The sequence below is a fragment of the Mus musculus genome, chromosome 7 (assembly GCF_000001635.26).
Source record: "Mus musculus strain C57BL/6J chromosome 7, GRCm38.p6 C57BL/6J".
NCBI lineage: Eukaryota > Metazoa > Chordata > Mammalia > Rodentia > Muridae > Mus > Mus musculus.
In genome coordinates this window covers 80424219-80432560 of record NC_000073.6, presented here as the reverse complement: position 1 = coordinate 80432560, position 8342 = coordinate 80424219, and the positions used below count along the sequence as shown (strand labels likewise).

Sequence of the window (8342 nt, the reverse complement as noted above, 5' to 3'; positions counted from 1 at the left end):
CACGGTAGCACAAGAGTCTGAAACCCCATCATGCCCTCAGGAAATGGGAGGCAGATATAGGAAAACTCCTGAAGCTCAGAGCCAGCAAGTTTGGCTTCCAAAGCCTCAATGAAGGTGAAAAGTGAGGACTGACACCGGAAGTTCGTCATCTGACCTCCCCATAGCTGCAAGACATGCACACCTGCATCCACACACGTAAGCACTCATACCCACATACAACCTAGAGGCTGGACGGCCTCGATGGCTGTAGCCTCTCACAATGAACCAACCTAGAGAGGTTATCAGGCTGTCTCTTCTAGTATGCATGCAGTAGACGACAGTCATAGATGCAAAGTCCAATTAGTTCTGCATTTTGCTTTGGCTTTGGGTTTAGTATTTGGACACCACTGTCTTGTTCCATAGCCCTGGCTAGCCTGCTCCTCAATGTGTTGCCCAGGTTAGCCTTGATCACGTGGCCCTACTCCTTGCCCCAACCTCTTGCGTGTGGAATCACAAGTGCATATCACTCCACCGAGTTCCTTTTATCTCCAGGTTGACTTTCACAGCAGATTTTATTTTCAGCTAGTTGAAGTAAGAGCTCATATATCTAGCAACTCATTTTATTATATAAGGTCTCATGTAACCCAGGCTAGCCCCCAACTCACTAATTCAGCAGAGGATGACTTTGAACCCTGGATCCTCTTGCCTGTGCTTCCCAAGGGCTGGCATCAGGCAGGGTCAAGCTTTAAGGAAGAAGATGCACCCCCAAACAGACCAGTTTTTCCTGAAAATGAGATGCCAATCTGCCAGAGTCAACACAATAAGAAAATCCCTTTTGCTTTAATCCTTAGGAAAAACACCCTGAGGAGGCCAGGGTACAGCTTGGTGTCAGATGTGTTCCATAGTTCCTGCGGAAGGCTCTGGATTCAATCTCTGCTTAACCGAGCAACTGCTCTTCTCCCTCTGCCCCACATTTTTTTTTTTGTTTTTGTTTTTGTTTTTTTAATGACTCAGTGGGTAAGAGCACTGACTGCTCTTCCGAAGGTCCTGAGTTCAAATCCCAGCAACCACATGGTGGCTCACAACCACCTGTAATGAGATCTGATGCCCTCTTCTGGTACGTCTGAAGTCAGCTACAGTGTACTTATCTATAATAATAAATAAATCCTTGGGCCGGAGCAAGCAGGGACTAAGTGAATGGGGTTGACCGGGGCGAGTAGAGATCCTAAAAAATCAATTCCCAACAACTATGTGAAGGCTCATAACCATCTGTACAGCTACAGTGTACCCATATACATTAAATAAATTAATTTGTTTCCACTGGCTGGCCCAGGGGACCCCTCCCACCATAATAGGAACTCTGGGCAGGTTAGCATTTTTATTAGATAAAAAGAGGAGGGCGCTTACCCGCCCCTTCCTCTGGCTCAGCTCGCAAGTCTCCTTCCCCAAGAAAGAGCAGGAGTCTGTAACACTGAGATGGGGCGGGGAGGGGGGTCAGGGTGGAAAGCTGAGGGTGAAGTTGGGTGTCCCAGTGCATACCTATAACCCCAGCACTTGGGGAATGGAGGTAGGAGGGTCAAGTTCAAGGCCACTCACAGCTTAGTGAGACTCCGTTTCAGGAACAAGCCAGATGTTTATTGAGTGCTTCTTGTAGACATGGTTACAAATCAGAAATCTCACCTACACATTCTGGAGGGGAGTTTATGCCTGGCTCTTGCCCTAAATGGAAGGCCTCCCTCCCTCCACTAAAACCCAAAGAGATGAGTGACATCTCTTCTATGGTCCAGGGAGGTGGAAAGAAAGGTAACTTCCGGTCTGTGGGCTTTGACTGCCAGGTGTCCTCAACGTTCATCAAATCCAAGCACTGGAAGCTCCTGGCAAACTGTTCCACCTGTTGTGGGAGGTTGGCCAAACGCTGGCTTGTTTCTGGGTCCTTGAGCAGGAAGGATTTGAAATCCTGGACCTTGGCAGTCTTATGCTTCACCTCCAAGCCAAGGTTGACTCCCTCATCGATAAAATCAACAACTCTACGGAAGTCATTCTCATGGAACTGGTGAGAAGTCGATGGGGGGAGGGGAGGGCTGGGAGAGAGAGAAGACGACAATTAGCATAGCCAAGATACAGACAACCAGTGTGGGGACCCTTCCCTCCACAGATCCCAAGCTCTCACCAAGCCTCAAGTCTCCCGGAGTAGTGAGCCAACACACACTCGGCTCGGGCTCCATCCAGGACCTTGGGCCGCAGGTCCACCAGTACCAGGTGGGTGTCAGTGCCACCAGACACCAGCGAGTATCCTCGCTTGAGCAGGGCATCAGCCATGGCCTGGGCGTTCCTCAACACTTGTAAGGAGGACTCCCAGAACATAGGGGTGCAGGCCTTCTTGAGAGCCACGGCTACTGCAGCAATGGCGTGGTTGTGGGGCCACCCTATCGGGATGGGAACACAGTGAAGTTGATTCGGTCCTCAAAAGCATAAGGGATTTCCTGGCCAGTCTTGGGGTCTACAGTCCGTACTCCCTTCCGGTAAAAGATGAGCCCTGACCTGGCCCCTTGAAGCATCTTGTGAGTGGTGGTGGTGACAACGTACTTGGAAGGTGAGGGTATCACCTTGGCGGCCACTAGGCCACTGCTGTGGGCCATGTCTGCCAGCAGGTGTGCCCTGACCTCATCACAGACCTCTCTCATGCATGCATAGTTAATGAGGCGAGCATAGGCTCTCGTGCCAGCTATGATGAGCCTCGGCCAGAAAAGCCGAGCGGTCAGTGCCAGCTGGTCGTAGTCGATGAGACCAGTTTATAGGGCATAGACTCGAAGAAAATGGATGTGGCAGAGATCCTCTTGACATCAAACATGTAGCCGTGGGTGAGATGGCCCCCATCGGGCAGGTCCAATCCCATGATTCCATCATGAGGCTGCAGAAGGGCCGTATAGGCAGCCAGATTGGCTGGGAACCCTGAGTATGGCTAGACATTGACTCCCCCACTCTGTGGGATGCAGGTCAAAAGCTTCGCTGGCAGAGCAGCTCCATCTCGTCCACCACTTCCACTCCTCCGCAGTATCTCTTGCCTCGGTCACCCTCCGGGTACTTGTGGTTGAGACAGGACCCCAAAGCCTCCAGCGCAGCTCTGCTGCAGAAGTTCTCTGAGTCGATGAGCTCCAGGCCGAGGACACCGTCTGTCCTTCTCCCTCCAAAGGAGCCCCCACATCTCAGGGTCACTGTCGGATAAACTCTCCTGGCCTGTCCAGCCTCCAGCTGCTTCCCCAGCCTGAGTCTGGGCCACCTTGCTATGCTGGACCTGGGGAAGCCATGCAGACCAGCTGACCACAACTCTGCAGAGGATGAGTGGTCTGAAAGCAAAGAGAAGGGTACCATCGCTACTGGAGGCCACAGGAGGACCAGCCACTAAGTCTGTATCAGTGTAGTGCCGGGGTCGAAAACCTAAGTAAATAAATCTTTTTTTTTTTAAAGAAAAAAATTGTGGGCTGGTGAGATGGCTTAGTGGGAAAGAGCACCCGACTGCTCTTCCGAAGGTCTGGAGTTCAAATCCCAACAACCACATGGTGGCTCACAACCATCCGTAACAAGATCTGACTCCCTCTTCTGGAGTGTCTGAAGACAGCTACAGTATACTTACATATAATAAATAAATAAATCTAAAAAAAAAAAAAGAAAAAAAAGAAAAAAATTGTTTTTTGTTTTTTTCGAGACAGGGTTTCTCTGTGTAGCCCTGGCTGTCCTGGAACTCACTCTGTAGACCAGGCTGGCCTCGAACTCAGAAATCCGCCTGCCTCTGCCTCTCACGTGCTGGGATTAAGGCGTGAGCCACCATGCCCAGCAAAATTTTTTTCATAGTGATCAGAATTCTCCCTTCCCCGACTCCTCCCAGATCCTCCCCACCCACCTGGTTCCATGCACCTTCTCTCTCTGTTTAGAAAACAAGCCGGGAAGTGTTGGCAAAAATGAAAGAAAGAAAGAAAGAAAGAAAGAAAGAAAGAAAGAAAGAAAGAAAGAAAGAAAGAGGAAGAAAAGAAAGGAAAGAAAGAAAGAAAGAAAGAAAGAAAGAAAAGGAAGGAAGGAAGGACAAAACAAACAAAACCAGATTTAAACAAACAAGCAAACAAAAAAAAAAAGATGCAAAAGACCAGTAAGAGAAAAGGGCGCCCAGATGAAGCACTATAGACAAAAAAGCTACAAAAACACCCATTGCGTTCACTTTGTGTTGACCATCTACTGGGGTACGGGCCTGCCCTTACACATAGTTAAGACACCCAATGAGACTCCATTGGGGAAAAGTAAGTTTTCCTTTGCAAGGTATTACTTGCAGAGAGTGTCTTGGTTAGGGGTGGGGGGAGTCCGTGTCCACTCTGCCTGTCAGTGCTGGGACCCTGTCTGTCTTGAACCCGTGCAGGTCCTGTGCATGCTGCCACTATCTTTGTGAGTTCCTCTCTGCATCAGTTCTATTGAGTCGAGAGACTGTTCCCTTGGAGTCACTCAGCCCCTCTAACTCTCACAACCTTTCTGCCTCTTCTTCTGCATAGCTTCCTGAGCCCTGAGGGGAGGGCTTTGATGAAGACATTCATTGCGGACCCAGTGTTCTGCACATTGTCCAGTTGCGAGTCTCTGTGTTAGTTCCCATCTACTGCAACAGGAAGCTTCTGTGAGGGTTGAATAAGCGCTGTGAGACTTCAAGTAAGTGGCCACAGGCCACTTCCCCAATTGGGCCTGGGGTAGCAGGTGGAGGATTAGAACTGACCAGCCATTGAGCTAGAGGGCATTTCAAAAATAAGTGTGTGTGTGTGTGTGTGTGTGTGTGTGTGTGTGTGTGTGTGTTTCATTCGTGGATCCAAAGAGTTCCTGGACTGGGCAGGTAACTGGAGGCGCGAGACCCTCCTGGAGCACAAAGCAGAGTAGCTGAAAACTCCGGCTATACTGTCACCAGGCTACACTGTCACCAGGTTCTTGGCCAGGTGAGCTGTGTCAGACAAGACGTGGGTTCTATCTCATCGGGTGGGCCTTAAGTTCAAGCAGAGAGTGATTGGTTACTGCCAACATTTGTGTCAGTCACAAATTGCACCGACATAGCTTGCAAGTAGGTCACCATTGTAGATCACGGGGTTTGTAACTGAGTTGGTGGTTATCTGTCTCCTCTGGCAGCATGCAGAGCACCTTCCAATGCCATGAACACTAGTCAGTAGGAGCAAGGCTCTAATTAGGTGCCAGCTCAACTCCTCTATGTCCTTTGAGATATGGAAGTGTTGTCGTCAGTAATTAGGCCTTACCGTCGGTTTGTAGAGTGCAACCTACAGCCTTGGCAATAGCCTGAGATGGTTGGGGTTTTCATGGGGTCTTGGCCAATGACTCAACAAGATATAACCCATTCCCAGCACTGGAGACTTCACTTGGTGGCAAATGACATGGGGAGGGGGTAATTGTCTCTCCTGTTATTTGGCGACTCTGTTTCTTTCACATATGTATTATAGGAAGTTTCCACAGTAGCAGGGTTCCATATGACCTCAAACACCCCTTAGTGTTAGTTGTCCCTCCCCAGACTCCCTCCCTTACCCCCATCTTCCATCCCTCTCCCCACTGAGTCTCACTTTGTAGACTTGGCTGTCCTTGAGCTCATGGTGATCCTCCTGCCTCAGCTTCCTAAGTGTTGTGCTGACAGGCATGCATGACAACACCTGGCTTAGTTGGTTTTCTCCTGTTCCATTTCTTTGTTTGCGTCTTCCCAGTCCTTCTGCTATTTTGACACAGGCAATGCCACTCTATTCTGAATAATGGAAGCCACCCCTCCTTTATTTCAGATACAGGGTTACGATGTCCCCTCCCCGTCTTCCCTGTCCTCTTGGTGAGCTTTGCCTAACCTGTGCACAAGGTAAACTCACTGAACCCAGCAGATCGTGGGGTGTGGTGACTCAGGCCAGTAAGGCCTGCACTTGGAGAGCAGAGGCAGACAGATCAGCCTCAGCCACAGAGCGAGCTCAGGACCAGCTTGGGTCAGACAAGCAGCCGCCTGAGTCAGAGAGAAAAAGGAAGCCACGTGCCTGTTGCCAATTGCACCACTACTACCCAGGGACCGGGAACTGTCACTTGCTGAGTTCCTGCTTCTGTTTGTATTGTTGCACATGACCCTTGGCAACCGAAGGAGGCCATGGAAGGAGGAAGAGGAGGAGGAGGAAGAGGAGGGAAAGGAAGAAGAGGAGGAGGAGGAGAAACTATTCAGGAGAAGTCACTGACCCAGGCCTTAGAGCTGGCAAGTGATCCCGCAATCAGACCTAGTGCAAGGCCCTAAGAGAACTGCATCCAGCTGATGTGGCAGTAGGCATTTTATAAAGACTTCCTTTCCTTCCTTTTTTGAGACAGGGTCTTGAAGTGGAAACTTAAGGGTTCTTTGGAAAGTTAGTTGGACGGTGTTTTGCTGGATCAAACACATGAAGGGGTGTTTTCCAGAAGTGGACACAGGTGTGAAAGGCTAAGGCAGACTCATGAAGGAACATTGTGCTGAAGCAGACACAGGAGAGAGGATGCTCTGCTAAAGCAAGCACGTGAAAGGAGGAGTGATGAAGCATGATGGAGTCTTTGCTAACAGCACGCATGCATTGCTCTGCCTTACACTGAGCAGTTGAGCTACATTTGCTGGGACACCAAAGAGAGAAACCACGGAAAAATTTTTGGTGGTGTGCTGCAGTTTGTTGCTGCTTCTGCAGACTTGGGCTGATTGGATGGACGTGCTGAGGCAAGACATGTGGAAGACGTGATGTTTGGAGGTATAAATAGGACTCCATGGTGACAGAGACAGCTTGGCTTGCTGGGACAGCTAGCAGTGCAATGCTTGTGGCTCTTGCATCTTCAATGATCTTCACTTCCCTGAGAGATGCACAGACGAGAGCTTCTCTGGGGGTTCCTGTTGGTTCCTCCTCTTGACTCAAGCCTAGGCTAAGGCCTGGCTGTCTCTGCTAGGTTGTGTCACCACTGTTGCTAACCCGACCTACTGAACCGGACTGCTGGTGTATCTGTGAGGTGTTTGTGAGTGGATGGAGCTGTCACTACTGACTCTGGGAACTGAACTGCTGATTTCCAGACAATACAGATGGGAGTTGCTCCCAAGATCCTTTCTAAACAGGTCCACTTCCCCCACCCCCACCCCCACACACCATATCCTTTTTTTCCCACTACCTCTGGTGGGTGGTGGCTTACAAGGAAGGTTAAAGTGTTTAAGAACCACCATTAAAAATAGGATTTGAAACAATTAAAGTTACAAGGTCTCACTGTGTAACCCTAGCTGGCTACCCTCAAAGTTACAGAGATTGCCTTTCAAGGGCTGGGATTAAAGGTGTGTGCTACCAGGCCAGGTACCAAGGTCATGAAAAGCTAGGCTGGGGTTACTGTCACCACACTGACTTATTTCCCCCTGAAACAAGGTTTTTTTCTCTGTGTAGCCCTGGGTGTCTTGGAACTCACTCTGTAGATCAGGCTGACCTCAAAGTCATAGAGATCCACCTGCCTCTGCCTCCTGAGTGCTGGGATTAAAGGTGTGCGCCACCATAGTTGGCTAGGTGCTGTACTCCTCATTTTTTTGGTGTATGGTATAGGTGCTTTTCCATGCATTTACGTCTGTGCAGCTCATGAATACATACCCAAGGTGGCCAGAAGAGGGCACCCGATCGCCTGGAACTGGAGTTACAGAAGGGCATTAATCTCTGCCTTGGAGCTAGGAACCAACACCTGGCTCTGGAAGAGCAGCCAGTTCTCTTAACCCCTAAGCTATCTCTCCAGTCTCTTCTGGACATCGTTAAGTGGCATCGCCCACCATATCCTCTTCCATGGCTTTCCTGTCTCAGCAGATCACCCTACCATCCCTGCATTTAGCTCCAAATCAAGGAGTCATCTTTGGTTCTGAGTTTGGCTTGTTTTACCCATGTCCAAGCCTCCACTGAATCCTGTCCAGTCTACCTACAGCCACACACACCTACCATTTGCATTCAGGGCTGCCCACTGCTCAGCTGGATCCTGCAGCAGTCACCAAGTGGACACCTGGCCCTTTGGTCTTGGCCTCTGCTGGCCACAGCATCCCTCCCACCGTTCGTCCTTGTAGTGTCTTCCAGGGAAGCTGGGCATGGTGGCACAGTCTCAAAATCTTAGCACTCCCACTAGCAGAGTGGCTAAGCAGACAACACCCCCCCCGCCCCATCACTAAACCTGACAATCTGAGTTCAATCCTCAGAACCCACAAAGTGGAAAGAGAAAGCTTCCTGGAGGTTGTTTCACACAAGCACCACCGTGGGGCCTGCATGCATGTATATGCACGAAGACACATAGTAGTTAATTAATAATAATAAAAAAAATAGAATTGCAACCCT

General features: G+C 49.8%; 1 pseudogene; it reads right to left on the bottom strand.

The window, feature by feature from the left end:
* Window positions 1–1623: 1623 nt before the first annotated feature.
* Gm15544 (predicted gene 15544) lies at window positions 1624–3417 on the bottom strand (annotated as a pseudogene).